Here is a 16,449-nt window from a genome sequence, read left to right on the forward strand (position 1 = left end):
CAGGAAACAATTAAGAACTAGAAAACAAATGAAAATGGTATACAGGCAAGTCATATATATCTGACCTAATCTATGCAATAAACCATACATAGCCATACATATGAGCACACACTCATTTTGATTTATACACACTTCTAACAAATTTAGGTATGTGGTTTTCAAGATTGCAAAAAGATCAAAAGATCAAAATAGTAATAGAGAAAATCATATTGCAATGCAGACAAGTGAAAATGAAATAAAATAGACCAACAAGCACATGAAAATGTTCTCAACATACTTAGCATCACAGAGAATTACCACAGGACCCAACAATCACAAACCTTGCTATATACTGGAGATAAATGAAAATAGTCCACACAAAACATTATACATGAATGTTCATAGCAGAATTCTTCATAATAATTGAAAAATGGGAAGAACCCAAATGTCCATCAAATGTTGAACAGGTAAATAGAATGGGTACATCAACACAATGGAATATTATTTGGCAATAAAAAGAAACAAAGGACTGATTCATAGTACAATGTGGAAAAACCTTGAAAGCATCATGCTATGTGAAAGAATGATGTCATAAAAGCCCACAAAATGCTTGATTCCATGTATATAAATGTCTACAAAGGCAAAGCTACAGAGACAGAAAGTGGATTATTGGTTGCTAAGGAAAGACTAGGGTAGTTGGGAGTAACCCAACTGACTGTTAAAAGGTTAGTACTAAAGATTTTATTTTGGGGATGGATCAAGTTGTTTTAAAATTGATTGAGTGCTGGATATGGTGACTTGTGCCTGTAAACGCAGCTATTCAGAAGGCTGAGACCAGAGGATTGCTTGAGTCCAGTTCAAGACTGGGCTAAGCAACAGCAGAGTGAGACCCCATCTCTACAAAAAAAAAAAAAAAAAAAAAAAAAAAAAAAAAAAAAAATTGATTGAGGTCATAGTTGTGCATCTCTGTGACTATACTAAGAATCATTGAATTATACAGTTTTTAAGTGGATAAATTGTATGGTATGTGAATCTATCCCAACAAAGCTGTTGCAAAATAAATAAATAAAAATAGATTACATTACAAACAACAACAAAGGACACCATTAAGCTCTCTCTGTCCTTTGTCTAACAGAGTTTCCAAAGGCAAAGCATTTCTTCTATAATTGTATATTTCTGTTAAAGAAAATAATAATTATTCTTTGCTATAAAATATTTCTAGCATCCCTTATACAATTAATGTAATTTTTAAAAACACCACCTTAATCGTTGTAAGTGAATTGAAAAGAAAATATCTACACATTTCAAATAAGATATTTATAAATATCTCCTAAATAAAACCATGTGTACTCTACTTCCCAAGAATGTATAATAGAATATATTATTAATTATACTACCCCTCTAGCAGTAAAAAAATATGTAAAAAGAAAAATGTTTGATGATGGTATTGTGTACATTTTTGTATATTCTATTGTAACTATTTTATTTGCTTCTCTAGGCTTTTCACTGAAAAGAATGCCAAATGCCTCTGGAAGTAATAAAGAGACTGAACTAATCTAAAATTCTGTTTGAAACTCTCAAGTCACTTGGAACCAATATATGTTATCATTATCCCATTCCAGTCTATCCTCATTCCTGTCCATCCTCAATTACCGTAAGTAAATGATACAGTGTTAGGAAAACTAGCCTTAGCAATTTCTGTAACACAGCATGCTTAATGTGGCTCCCCATAAACTCTATCCTTTAAACATTTGTTAACTCAGCTTCCCTTAGTCTTTCTTTTAAGTGATTGAAATGGAGCAGTAGACACAGCTACTGTGTATTAAAATGCACAGTGAAGTATGATTCTTCTTTTACCAATGTTTTGCATTATTTAAGGATTGGAAGCATGGAAGAAATTTGCATATTTTAGAGACTATTAAGTAAGGATACATTTTTCTGAATAGATTGTAAATATATCTATAGGAAATAGCACCCTAAACCTAATATACACACCTACACACGCACGCACACACACACTCACAGACAATATGCTCACACACACACACGTACAGCCATTGAAAAGAAGTAAGAATCTCAAAGGATGAGACCACCCCTGAGAGTAAACCAGGCTGCTGTTCCCCAGGCTGGAGCACTGACAGAATCTATGAAGTTTTCAGCCTGAAATAGCTCATGGCACCTGCAAACAGCTTAGAGCCTGAAACCTATCAAGCACTTGTCTGTGCTCTAAGGATAAGACTCTAAAAAGGAGAATCAAAATCATTTGCTCAGAGAACTTTTATTTTCATCAGAAGAAAAGGACATTAAACAAATAAATACACAACACACCCTACCAAATGTCTTAATAGTATGAAGAAATAAAGCAAGGAAAGAGAATGGAGAACAATGAAATGTGTGTGTGTGTGTGTGTGTGTGTGCACGCTGGCATGTGCACACACACTAATGCATATAGGGTGCACAAGAAAGACTACCAGGAAAAGGGGTTATCAAAGTAGAAATCTGATTAAAATGAGAGAGTGAGAAATGCAACACCACGGAGGAAAAAGATTGAAGGTAGTGAGGAGTGCAAGTATAGTCTTTTTTTTTTCTATAAAACATTGATTTTTAATTTTGTAATTAAAGTGACATAGCAAAATAAGAATGTTTTTACTTCTAACTTAAATATCTTAGTCAAAGTTGCATCAGAAATCAAATACTTCTTGGACCTTTTCCAAAAGACTTATTAATTACCATTATAGTTGTTATTATTATACAGTAACACATTGCTTAAAATACATTATAAACCTTGTTTCTTTTTCTTTATATATGACATATAAAATTATGAATTTTGTAACATGATCCATATTTGAAAACATTTTAAACAACATGACGACTCTCACAGAAAATGCCACTGGAATCACATAAAATGTTCAAATGCTTGAAATGTTTCCAATTTTTGAAACTGCCACGCACAATGCTTAACACATATTAGGTACTTCACTTTGTTCACTCATTCTCTCATTTACTCATGTACTTATTCTAAGAAATTAAGGATTAAGGAGAAATTGTACTATAACAAGAATTACAAACACAATTTTTTACCAACACATTTGGCATTTTGACAAAGACTTTGGTAATGGAGTGTGGAGAAGTTGAGAGGATGATGATCAAGATTTCAAACTGCGTGGCTAAATTCTATCAAATAAAGCCCTGGTTAAATACTCAGTGCATTTCTAAGTCCAAAGCCTTCATGGCAGAAACAAGATTGGATTTCTTAGGTAGAAAGGAAGGGCATTGTCACCAGAATGAAATCAGCAATGGAGAAAGTAGCTGAAAGTGAAATCAACAAAATATCAAAAAAAAGTATAAAGCTATGATTAAGATTTTGTTCTAAGTATAATGACAGAAGAATTGTAACAGCTTTTAGAGGACAACTGATACAAATGAAACTTCACTTTTAAAAGATTATGCTGGCAATTTTGTGGAGAATAGACTCTAAGACAAGAGTGGAAAAAGGCAGACCAGTTAGATGAAGACCTGGGCACACAAGAAGGATAGCTTGAATTAGGATTCAGAGGTAGGATTGGCAAGAAAAGTCAAGCTGGGAATATATTTTTTATGCTAGCTCAACATCGCTCATTGATAAATTGGAAGTGAGTAAATGAAATAAATAAGAAATTACACATTTTCTCCCATGACCAATTGAGTGAAGGAGGGTGCTATATACCGAAATGGAAAAAACAAAGAAGAATGCATTCAAGGAACTGAGTTAATCAATAGTTCTTATTAGCAGACATTCAAGTAACAATGTTGAATAAGCAATTGGATACATGTCTGGGATGCAAGTAAATGTTAGGATTCAAGACAGTTTTACAGAACATCAGTTTATGGTTGATACCTTTGTTAGGGAATAATCTAAGCTATATTACAAAAAGATCTAAAAATATAATGACAGAAGTTAATTTCACTTTCATATAAAAGTCCAGTGGCAAGGGGCTACCCATGTAACTCTTGAAATTAGTATATTTCTAATGAGGCTTACTTGATTTGACTCACCAATCTTAGGCAAAGCTGCTGCTATTTTAGAGAGAAGGAAGTTCCTTTCCTGATTTGACCCAGAATGCATCTTTTTGTCTTTGAACCATAACCACTTTTCACATAGCGAGTCCCATCATCAAATTCAGTATCCTGTTGTTACAGCACTTGGGTGTTCAAACTTATACATCTATACAGTGCCAGACTCTGTGGTAGACTCTGAATATACAATAAATAAAAGAGAATTGGTGCTTGCTTTAGAGAGAATGAAATCTACAAGGTACACGGAATAACATCAAAAAGTGATTCAGTCTATAGGAGAAGTACAATGTTTAATAAAGATACCTAGGAGAGAAATGCCCTTAAGCTCAACTTTCAGGTTTCAGCTTATAGACCCCTACCTGCTGGCTTATGAAATCCTTTGTTTTACAAATTAAGACCTTCCTATCTATCCTATATCTGGTATTTTTCTTAACAAGTTCTACATTTCATCATAGAATACCACCCCATTTGGTCCAAGTGAGTTTCTTTCTTTTTCTCAGAATAGACCAAAAATTATCATCTTGTATTGAAGCTTGAACAGTTAAGAAGGAAAAGGGTTATATCACAAGCGGCTTACAATAAACACTGTATCTTGTCTACTTTTGAGGCTAAGGATCAGCTTCCATAATGACTTACTGGAATACTGTTTGGTAAATATTTTCTTTTTTTTTTTTCTCTTTCCAACTTTTATTTTAGGTTCAGAGGGTAATTGTGCACATTTGTTATGTAAGTAAATTGTGTGTCACAGGGGTTTGATGTATAGAGAATTATGTTACCCAGGTAATCAACATAGTACCTGATTCGTAGTTTTTCAATCCTTACCCTCCTCCCACCCTGTACCCTCAAGTAGGCCCCAGTGTCTGTTATTGCCATGTTTATGTCCATGACTACCCAACATTTAGCTTCCACTTATAAGTGTGAACGTCCTGTATTTGCTTCTCTGTTTCTGCATTACTTTGCTAAGTATAATGGCCTCTAGCTCCATCCATGTTGCTGCCAAGGAAATGATTTCATTCTTTTTTATGGCTGCATACTATTTCATGGTGTATATGTATCACATTTTCTTTATTCAGTCCACTGAATATTTTGAATATAACCCCTGCCTATGCACAGTACTCACAAAATATATATGAATATAATTGTAATTGTCACATGGAAGACCATGTTAAAGCATTAATAAATTCACTATAGCTTTTTGATAGCATGCAGTTGTTCAACCAAAATGGTACATAAACGGCAAGTATTGATTTTGCTGTTTATATTTGTGTTTCTTATAGTCTATTCTTCCCAGGGCAGCCAAAGTAAATACATTAAAAATACATCCAAATCATGCATTCTACTCAGAAGACTCAACTGACTTCCCATCTCATTTTATAACCCACAAGTTCCCACATGATTTCTACTTGTTCCTGCATTCCTCATCTCTTTCTGTTCTCTCTCTTGTTCACATGATTCTGGTCATATTGGACATAATGCAGTTCCTCAAGCTAAGCAAGTTTCAGTCTCTTGCAGTCACTGTTCTCTCTAGAATGTTCTTCTCAAAGATAGTTAGCTATCTTTCTCCCTCACATTCTCATTACCTTCTCTGACATACAAGAAAATACTGTTGGAATCCCATCCAGACCCCTTTGACAGACTGCAGCACCATCCTCAGCTGCTGTTGGTGTTGACTGAACAAAAACTTACACCTGACCCTCATTTATCCAGACCATTGATCTCAGCCAAAAGAAGGGGCTTTCCCTCTAGATCATGCCACACCACCTCAGCAAGCAACCAAATGACACAGACTACCTCAAGAAGGGGCGGATTCTGCAGTACCATTGCTGCTCCAGAATTTCCTGTGGTTTACCTGAAAGTCTCCAGCCAAGCCCACATTCTTGTTGATCTTTCACCCAGCTCTCTCCTGTTTGCCTCATTTCCCTTGTGCTCATAATCCTTTTCCTCTAATACACCTTTTGAATATGAATCTCCATCCCAGGCTGCACTTCTAGGAAACAGACCTAAGAGTTGCCTTCCTTAACCACCACACACCCAAGAACTCCCTGTCTCTCTTATCTTACTTTACTTTTTACATAGCACTGATTGCCATATTGCATAAAATGTTTTTATTGCATAATATGTTTTTATGATCTATTTTTGTTTATTCACTTTTTCTTTTGTAAACTCCACGTGGTCAGGGACTTTTTTTGTTTACTATATTCCCAAGCCTACTAAAGGACTTACTTATTATAGTTACTCAATAAATATGCATTGCTGAATATATGAATAAATGAAATGAGACAATGAATATATTTTATCATTACCTCAAGATGCCTTGGCCGGGCGCAGTGGCTCATGCCTGTAATCTCAGCACTTTGGGAGGCCAAAATGGGTGGATCACTTGAGGTCAGGAGTTCAAGACCAGGCTGGCCAACATGGTGAAACCCCATCTCTACTAAAACTATAAAAAATTAGCCAGGCATGGTGTAATCCCAGCTAGGCTGAACTAGGAGAATCACTTGAGCCCAGGAGCAGGAGGTTGAGGTGAGCCAGGATCGTGCCACTGCACTCCAGCCTGAGTGACAGAGTGAGACTCTGTCTCAAAAAAAGAAACCAAAAAACCAAAAGTGATGCCTTGCTCTTGAAAACACTGGGAACCAATGACCTGAATTAATTTCATCTACAGTAAATAATGACTCTGTTTGGAACCACCATGTGTTCTATGCTCTTTCAAACTACATCAACACTGGAACGCTGTGAGAATTGGTTCATTAGCATGTCTTTCACAAGCCTTCCAGACTTTAAACTCAAAGTCTTTATCTTGCTGTATTTTCATAGTCAAATTTCCCTCTAGATCTCTTAATTAGCATATGTTTCTTAAATAAAAATTTATTTTTTCAGTCACTAGTATTTTAAACTCAAATCTTAAAAGTTCATACTGAAAACAACTAAATGAAAATGTATATATTTTAACAATGAAATCTATTAAATAAGGAATGCATTGTAACTCTAGAAGGGCCAGGGTGCACATTACTCACATTTAGTCAGAGACAATTCCTAGAAGGAGTCTAGGGAAGTTTCTGAAAATTGATTTTAAAATAAGGTAATAGTTATTTTACTATACAGACACTATTTGGCTGTAAAGCCAGCAAAGAAAAGGAACAGAGCCTACATCACAGCTTTTATATGAAGGAAATACTGAAATTGGATATGACACATCAAAAATATTTAAATAGGAAACTACAGAGACTCTGGCTGAGTTGCAGCCTCTTCAATTCACATGTTCTCTAACAGAACTCAGTCTTGATGAGTGTTTGCAGAAAATTGTCTTCATTGTCTACCACACTGCACAAAATGATCTCTAATTTGACTTTTACAGATTTAACAAGTCAGAAAGCATTTGAGGTTGCCTACTAACTCCACAAAAGTCTTTTCATTAATCAATAAATAAAGGTTTATTTAATTTTTTCACAAAGAGAACTTTGTGGTCATGAACCCTGCTGTCTGCTCCGTTAAAAATAAAGAAATCTTCTAAAGAGACTCTCTCAAACATATTCAAATATAGGACTTGGAAAGATATTTCATTCTAATTTAGGAGTACATAATTAATGTACTTCTTTGCAGCTAGCATTTAATGTCATTGCTTTTATGGTTTATGATGTAAAGTTTGTTTCTTTTTATTTAACAGAAAGGTCAATGTGACTAATAATTAGAACTATGACTCTGAGAGAAGAAGACTATAATTAGACTATTTTTCAGTGAATAAAAAAGTGTCAGAAAAAAAGAAAGTGAAACATTTGTGTCAGCAAAGCTGGTTTACATAAGGACAGGAAAAGTGATTATTTTATGCAGATGCACACTTAGGTGACTTTCCAATAATCTAACTTAATGATAATTTAATAATTATAAATTTACATAAAGAGCATGGTCTAGATATTCGACATAAAGCAATGGTTCTCAACCAAGAGTGATTTTGCCCATAAGAAGAAATTTGGCCATTTCTGGAAACATTTTTGCTTGTTATGATTGGGGGGGTACCACTGACTTTTAGAGGGTAAAGTCCAGGAAAGCGGCCAAACATCTTACAATACCCAGTCAGTGCCTCACAACAAAGAATTATCCAGTTGCAATGTCAATAGTGACAATTTTGAGGAACTCAAAAGTTACAAAACCTTTTGATTTTGAAATTAATGAATAAGCTTTAAATTAGCGCAGAGTAATTGGAGCTCTATGGTGACATGGCTATCTATTGACATTGTATTGTGAGATGCATTTTGTAACCATTGTAGATTAAAACGGGAAAAATGAAGGGTGCTATACTTAAAACTGAGCATTCTGAGACAGTGCTGAGATTCAGTACACTTAGATCTCATGTAAATGCCCATTGGGGCTATTCATTTATTGGGTAGGAGGCAGGATAGAAGCACTCTACCACAAACTTATTATGTAGCAGAGTTTTAGGAGCATAAATAGTTGTGAAGATCTTCATATCTTCATTGATCCAATGACATAGTCAGTGAGCAAATATTTATTGAGGGCTTACTCTATGCTGGACACTGTTCATGTTTTGGCCAAGATGGTTAACGTGATCTCTGCATAGAATTCCCTTTTTAAATACTGGTTTGCTTCATGAAAATGTTAGTTTTACATTCAAAGTTATTGTTATTTCTTTTGAATTCCTGTAACTGTTTTCTGCAAACATTTGGGGTAAATTCAGGGTCATTGTATAAAATTAAAAACTGATTTAGAGAATGCTTACTTTTCACTTTTCTGGTTTCCAACGCACCAGAAAGGCTGGAAAGCATTTATGCTGACCACCAGATATTTTCTTCCTCTGGAGAGCTCCGGGCCCAAAGACAGACCAATGTCCCTATTACAGGCTGAATTGTGTCTACCCTATTCCCAAATTTATATGTGGAAGTCCTAATGCCAAAATATGTACCTCAAAATGTGACTGCATTTGAAGATGGTGTCTTTAAAGAGGTAATTAAGCTTAAATGAGCTCATTGGGCATAGATTCCAATCCAATATTACTGATGTCCTTCTAAGAAGAGATTAAACCACAGAAGCAGGTACAGAGGGAAGACCATGTGAGGACACAAGGAGAAGGTGGCCATCTACAAGCAAAAGAAAGAGGGCTATAAAGAAATAATGTTGCTGTGCCTTTGGTCTCAGACTTTTACCTTCCAGAATTGTGAGAAAATAAATTGCTATTGATTAAGCTACCCAGTCTGTGGTATGTGTAGTAATGCTGTATTATGGTAGCCTTACAAATAAATAACACTGGATGGGTACTGGATGAGCAGGGACTATGAAATTTTCTGGACTTCCCCCCAGCTGAAAGTTTAAGCCTGGACAAGTTATCTAAATTATGTAAATCTCAGATTCTCTATCTGTAAAATGACTGTTAACTGAGTGATTTCATCACTTCTGAAGCTAAATTGCTACATTTTTTAATTTAAAAAACAAATAATTAGAAATATTCTTTAACACATTTCAAAATTGTTTTTAATATTAAAAAAATTTAAATACATAGCCAAACCTCACCTTTTAGGAGTCAGTAATATTAAAAAAAAATGTAGAGCAAATGATTTGAGGTTAATTACTTTTATAAGCTAACATAGTGGAAGATCTTTGAAAGTTTTACCAGTTTTAGAAGCCAGTCATTTATACAGAAAATTATTATAAATATTATTTTTACTAAGAAACATTGCCTCTGAAAATGTTACATGACCAACGAAAGAGTTAAAATTTCATAAATACTTTCTCAGATAGATTGACATAGCTTGATTAAAACAAGAAAATCTTTCAGGCATTTATATATCTCTGCTTTTCTTTGTTTAATTGCATCTTAATCTATGTACTATTTACACAGGCTAAAAATAATTAGGTGAGTAACAGCTAATGAGTTTTCCTCAGCAGGACTTTGAATAACATATTAAACAAAAGTGTTAAATAAAGCGAATCCATAAAAGTAATAGGGTAACCAAAGGGAAGATTGCAAAAAGTGGCAAAAACTAATGGCACTTGAATTACTAGAGAACAATGACAAGGGACTATGTGAAGAAAGTAATTGAAGAAAACAAGTATACTTTCAAATTACCTTGCCCACAATAGCAAACACTCCAGCCATTGGTTTTAAGTATAAAGAAAATAAATTATTTACCTGCATGATATTTTATATTTTAGTCATAAAATTAAAACTGAGCATCGTATTTTAGCTCTTGACTGTATCCAGGGGAGGGGAAACAATAGGAAAAAAAAAAAAAAAAAAAACAGAAAAGAAAAACCATTGGCCCAAAAAAACAAACCATCTGGTGAAGTCATGAATGACTGAGTTGAACAGCAGGGGAGCCTACTGTTAATCATTTTTGCAGTCAATTAAGAATTCTGTCGAGAATATATTAAAGAGTACTATAAAAAATACAGTGACCCAAATAAATTGCTTAAGGAAAAAAAAATCAAAATCAGTTAACAGATATTGCATTACTTTCAACTTGAATAATTTTAAAAATTACCAGGAAAAAAAACAAGTGTTTGTTTATTGCCATGATGGAGCCATGTCCTCCAAATTTTAAGACACCTCTACTCGATTTTGTTGATGATGACATTCCAAGAGAATGGGAAAATTTTCTATGTCCTACACTTAGTAAACACCAAGAGATAATTGTTATTAATGCTTCAATTTTGAAACACAGAATAAAATCGATCCTTAGTTGTAGGTGACAAACTGTTTTGAAACTGAAAACAATTAAACGTCCTTTGTAAATTAATCTTTTATGTCGCTAGCTGTCCTCACAAATTCAATCTTTCCTTCTTTCTTCTTTGTTTTTTTTGTTTTGTTTTTTTAAAAAAAAAAACACCTTATTTTAGCTTACATAGAATTAGGATACACAACTAAACTACAGATTTGACTTTTCATCCTTCCTAGCAGACATGTGTGGCCAAGGGATTAAGTTCAGGTCAAATAGGATGTAATCTCAAAAGACACATGCAAGTATAATGTCACTGCCTTGAAGATGAAGCCAGTTATTCTGAACTTCCTTTCTTCTGCTTCCAATCCATGAGGAAGAGGATCATACCCTATGTAATGATGGAACATCAAGCAGAATATTATCCTATCCTAAACATGGATGTATGAATGACTCTCTGAAGTAGACCTATTCCACTGGTCTTGATCTCTCTCCTTTTGTGAAAATATGAGGAAACAGCCTTCAATTTCATGTAAAATAATTATTTTTGGTTCATTTGTTATAAAGATTTATCTTATATCCTACCTAATATGTAAATTTGATCAGAGATGTGAGATACCACAATAATAAATACTCAAAATATTTGTCATTGGCTAAACAATTAGGTGGATGAAGAGGAAGAAACAGATATTAAATTGTGAGAAGCTAATAACCTATTTATTCCACAAAACCAATAGGGAAAGAAATGCAACCTGTGAGAAATTGGAACTCCAGCAACATCCACGCTGATCTTACTGCTCTAGAAAACTGATTGGAAAACTCAGGATACTGGTGAGTGTTTATGGCTCCCTGCTATTTTTAGAAAAGTCCTTCAGGATAAAAAAGAGTTCATGTATAACAGGCCAGCTTGCAAGAAGTGATTGAAGGAAACAGGGCTTTCTTTATGGACACCTTTTCTGTCTGCAGCATTTCATCTACTTTGACTGAAAGATGTGTGGCTTCGCAGGACTAGAAAAATCAACTGCTTTTGTGCTTGAAATAGCAGAAGCTAAGCCTATCCTTCAGAGCCTTTCTTAAAATCCTCCCAGTAAGAATTTTTAGTCAAATAATAGGAGCAACCTAGGTTTGAAGTTCAGATTAACTTCCTAGTTAAAGCCTGTATTTTTAGATGACCTTTGCATTAGTCAGGGTTCTCTAGAAGGACAAATATATATATTTCCAATGGAGTTTATTAAGTATTAACTTACAAGATCACAGGATCCCACAATAGACTGTCTCCAAGCTGAGGAGTAAGGAGAGCCAGTCCGAGTCCCAGAACTGAAGAACTTAGAGTCTGATGTTCGAGGGCAGGAAGCATCCAGCACAGCACAGTAGAAAGATGTAGGCTGGGAGGCTAGGCCAGTCACTCCTTTTCACATTTATCTGCCTGCTTTATATTCTTTGGTGGCTGATTAGATTGTGCCCACCAGATTAAGGGTAGATCTGCCTTCCTCCACCCACTGACTCAAATCTTAATCTATTTTGACAACACCTTCGCAAACACACCCAGTATCAATGCTTTGTATCTTCAGTCCAACCAAGTTGACACTCAGTATTAACCATCACAACCTTAAACTAGCAATATTATATTGAAGGCAAGAGGGAGGGCTCAAGCACAGAAACAGCATGTAACAGAAAATCTCACAGGCTTAAAAACTATGAATAAAGGAATCTTTTAGTGTGGTGATTTTCATGTAAATTTTATTAGACACAAGCAGCCTGGAATCTTCATGAGATTTGAAAAAGGAGACCTCATTGCAAAGAAACCCCAAATCTGACCAACAAGAGCCTGATTGTCTCTGAAGCAGTGCTTATGGAGGGCATATTCTCAATGCATACTTTAGTTGTGGCCGAGAAAAGTAACAGGAAGAATAAAAGCTTACTCCAACCCAAAAGGGAAGAGCCATGTGACTTAAAGGACAATGGATCACAGAGTTCCTCTCATAGATCAAGGCAAGAGCCCAGCTGAAGAATTTAGTCCAGTGCAAGAACAAGGTCCTTAAAGTCATTGCATACCAGATTTTTGTCATTTCTATAATGATTGTCTGCTCCTATTCTGCCTATTTTTATTAACAGGAGTTTATCATGGTGATTCTTATGTTCCAGCTTCCCATTGCATATTAGGTGTCAGGGACATGCAGAATTTGTATACTAGTGTATGGGTTATCAGATTGCAAAGGTCCAAGTTCAAACTTGTCAGAGAGGAAAGTGCAACACTCAAACAGCCCCAATTTTTATCTGAACAGGATAAAGGAACATTGCCTAGCTGATTTTGAAAAAGAAAGGGTATGCTAACACGTGGGGAGAAGGTACTCATGGAGTGATCAGAGGAGTTGACTGAGTCAGACAGTTCACCAGTATTTGTTGCCTAATTTTTCTTTTAAAAGACAGACTCTTTGGGATTTTCACTGGCCATCTCTTCACCCACCTTACAGACTATGCTTCCCAGTTTTTCTTGTAGCTAAGCAGGACATTGTGTCTAAGTTTGGGGAATAGGATGTGAGAAGTTATGTGAGTACCTTCTGGATTTTCCCCTTAAAAACAAAGATGTTTGCCTTAGATTTCCTCTTCTTAGTTATTGCAGTTAGATGGTGGACATGGTGACCTAGATTTGACAAAGTAGACGAGAACATCCTAGAGGATAAAGGAGCAATAGAATGAGTGAAACCAGGTCCCTAAATGAACTAGGAAGGCACAGACACCCCAGCCATCCTAGACCGTTCACTTCTGGATTGTTACATTAGAAAGGAATAAACTTACGCTTCAAGTTTGTATCTTGGACTCCTTTATAGTAGCATCTTAGTCTACATCCTCACACAATATATAAATTTAAGCTAATAAACTCATGATTACGAAGGACAGTTAGGATTGAGAAATAAAACCAAATTCATAAAGGCATGTACCTGAAAGAAAATAGTAAACTTTTATAGAACAGGCATGATGAAAGACTATTTTTAGTGGAAGCAAGGAAAGTATCAGATAGCTGCTGGAAGACCTGCTGTGATGGATGTTTTCCACACAGATGTTAGACTCAGGCACTTTATTTAATTTCAAAAGGTGCACCATATGTACATCTGTCTCAATAAACGATCATATTTTATAATTATAAGACTCTTTAAATCATCTGTCAGACACATCCAGATGCCAAATAAGTCAAAACCTCCAGTGTTAAAACCACTACTCAAAAATAATTTATACACTTGGGAAATGAAAATTAATGATTCATAAGGCATTTCTGAATATGCTGTTTTATGCCCAAGATGGTACAAAGTCTTCAGGACATGGACAAGGGTAAAACATTGTATCTACAATCAAAGATGTTCTAACCTTACTGAAAGTACAATAATCCACTTTAAACTAGTTTTAAGTTGCTATTTAAAATTAATGCTTCTAGTTATAATTTAATTGAAAATTATTAGTGTTTACATGTAATATACCAGTGTGTTAAAAACTAAATAACTAAGACATTGCTCCTCTCATAAAAGAACTTATAATGTGAGATGAGGGTGGGAAAGAGAAAAGACAAGATACAAATATAGTCTCTCACACAGACACCTACAGATACACACAATTATACACATAAAAAATATAAGGCAGATGTCAAAAAAAAAAAAAGAACAAATAAAATGTATCAATTTCACAGAGAGTCTGGTAAATTATAGGCATCAAGATTCCTAAATGGTTAGGAATAGAGAACATTTACTTACCCATCCATTCAACTTATGTTTTTTTTCAAGGCATTTATTATGTATCATGTACTATGTTCGAAGTACTAAACTCCTGCCGATGGCCACAAGAGTGTCCACTGAACAACAGCTTAGTTCTGCAATGCAGTTATTCTGACTAGGTGCTGGGGATGCCAAGGTCAGTGAGAATGCACAACCCTGTTCTCAAGGAGCTTACAGTTAAGAGAAGAAGAGGTAGGGGTAAGAGAGAGAGCACTGTCCATGGAGATGAGACAAAATAATGGGCAAAGTCAAAGAAAAGGACAATGCTGAGGGAGGAAAGTAGCATAACAATATTCTGACAAATTAGAGGAAATATAGAAATACAATAGAACTCAGTGTCAAACATTAGGAATGATATATTGTAAATGAAACTATAAATAATAGTTGAGAAGCTCATAATCTAACAGAAGAGGTAGCATTGGAAACAAACTATTATAAAATACTAAGGTAAATATTTCAATCCAAGACATGCGTATCGTGGGAGCAGAGGTGTCAGATGGCTTCTGCTTTAAGAGAATCAGGGATGGGTAAGCAAATTGTTTACTGAGTACTGTACTTATTTTTGAATGTATGAATGAATGTTTCATATTTGTGGTCCTTCATTCTTCTCTGATTGGCACCAAGTTGTGTATGTGAAAGAGAGAGAAAGAAATTCAAGACGTGTACTTAAAGTCATAAAGCATACAATAAAAAAGGAGCCAATAACTAGAAAAGGGCGTCTACATTAAAACTTTCAGAATGAATTTGTTTTTGTCGGCCCTATGTGCTATCTTTCTAACCAAAAATACCCAGATTAAAAATATATTGTGCCCTGGATGTCAGATAACTTCTTATTCTCATATTCCTATAGCTGCTTGCACTACATTTGTGTTGACTTTGACTTAGAATTCAATACTTCTTTGAGTGTTCCTGAAAGGATATACTCATGCTTAAGTAAAATTAATGAGTAGTTTACTGATGATTCCATAAAAGACTCAGAGGAGGGCACTTACATCCTCTACTCTACAGTAAACAACCTAAAAATTAATATCAGTATTTCTGTATGTAAAATTTCCTTCCTCAACATTCTGCCATCATGAATTACATTGGCCCTTCTCTTACTCAGACCCCAGCCTAGATGTTTCCCTCTCTCTGACCTTCTTTTCATTCTGCTATCCTTATTTCCTTTTGCCCCTTCTCAAGAGCCTAAAAGTTCACTTCTATGTCTACTGCACAACAGTTTAGCAATAGTATTTTTTTCTTGAGCACGTATTTGGGGTCTTACACTCCACTTTCATAGACTAAACAAAGTATATTTTCTCAAGAAATGCTGATAATTTCTCTTCAGAGAATTCCATTGACCAAGATGAAACTTTTCATCTTACTGCATTATGAATCATCTCATGTTGTTTATTGTTGTTTAACAGGACCTATGTATTATAATCCAAAAGGTAGTAGACATTCTTTCACATATACAAGTTAAAAGTCCGCTAGTACTATACATTGATTAAAACAAACATCATAGAGGGTCCTGTGTTCCCTTCTGGCCTTTGATCCTCGTCTATTACTCCACATTGTGAACCTTGACCAAGTGGACAACCATAAGCCTTATAAAAACAGTTCTCAGAAAGTACTCTCCTTACAGTTACTAAGATGGGATTGCACTAACAATTCCAAGCAAGAGGCATAAAAATGAGACTAAACTTCAGCTGAAAATTTTGTAAGAATTAAAGACAAAAACTTTTAACCTGAGTCAAACCATAAGGACACATGCCCGTCTCTTCTCCTTTCCCTGTAAAATTCCAATCTGGTTTCAACTCAAGAAGCTACCTGATTTTTAGACACTCCAGATATGCATCAACTGTATCCTATCTTTCAGTCACTTAAATTACTTTATTTTGATAGCACAAAAATGCAGTGATGAGCTGCACACACACAAAAATAACAACAACAACAACAACAACAAAAACCATTATTTATCATGTGATCAGTGGCTT

At 35.0% G+C, this 16,449-nt stretch overlaps 1 long non-coding RNA gene across 1 annotated transcript; it reads left to right on the forward strand.

Moving 5' to 3' along the window:
• Positions 1-626: 626 nt before the first annotated feature.
• Positions 627-11,531, forward strand: LOC126930114 (uncharacterized). The gene is made up of 4 exons (XR_007717456.1): positions 627-704; positions 1,478-1,633; positions 4,536-4,685; positions 11,444-11,531. It is a non-coding gene; the product is annotated as an uncharacterized LOC126930114 (long non-coding RNA).
• Positions 11,532-16,449: the final 4,918 nt, after the last annotated feature.

This window comes from Macaca thibetana, chromosome 11 (assembly GCF_024542745.1).
Source record: "Macaca thibetana thibetana isolate TM-01 chromosome 11, ASM2454274v1, whole genome shotgun sequence".
Classification (NCBI taxonomy): Eukaryota; Metazoa; Chordata; class Mammalia; order Primates; family Cercopithecidae; genus Macaca; species Macaca thibetana.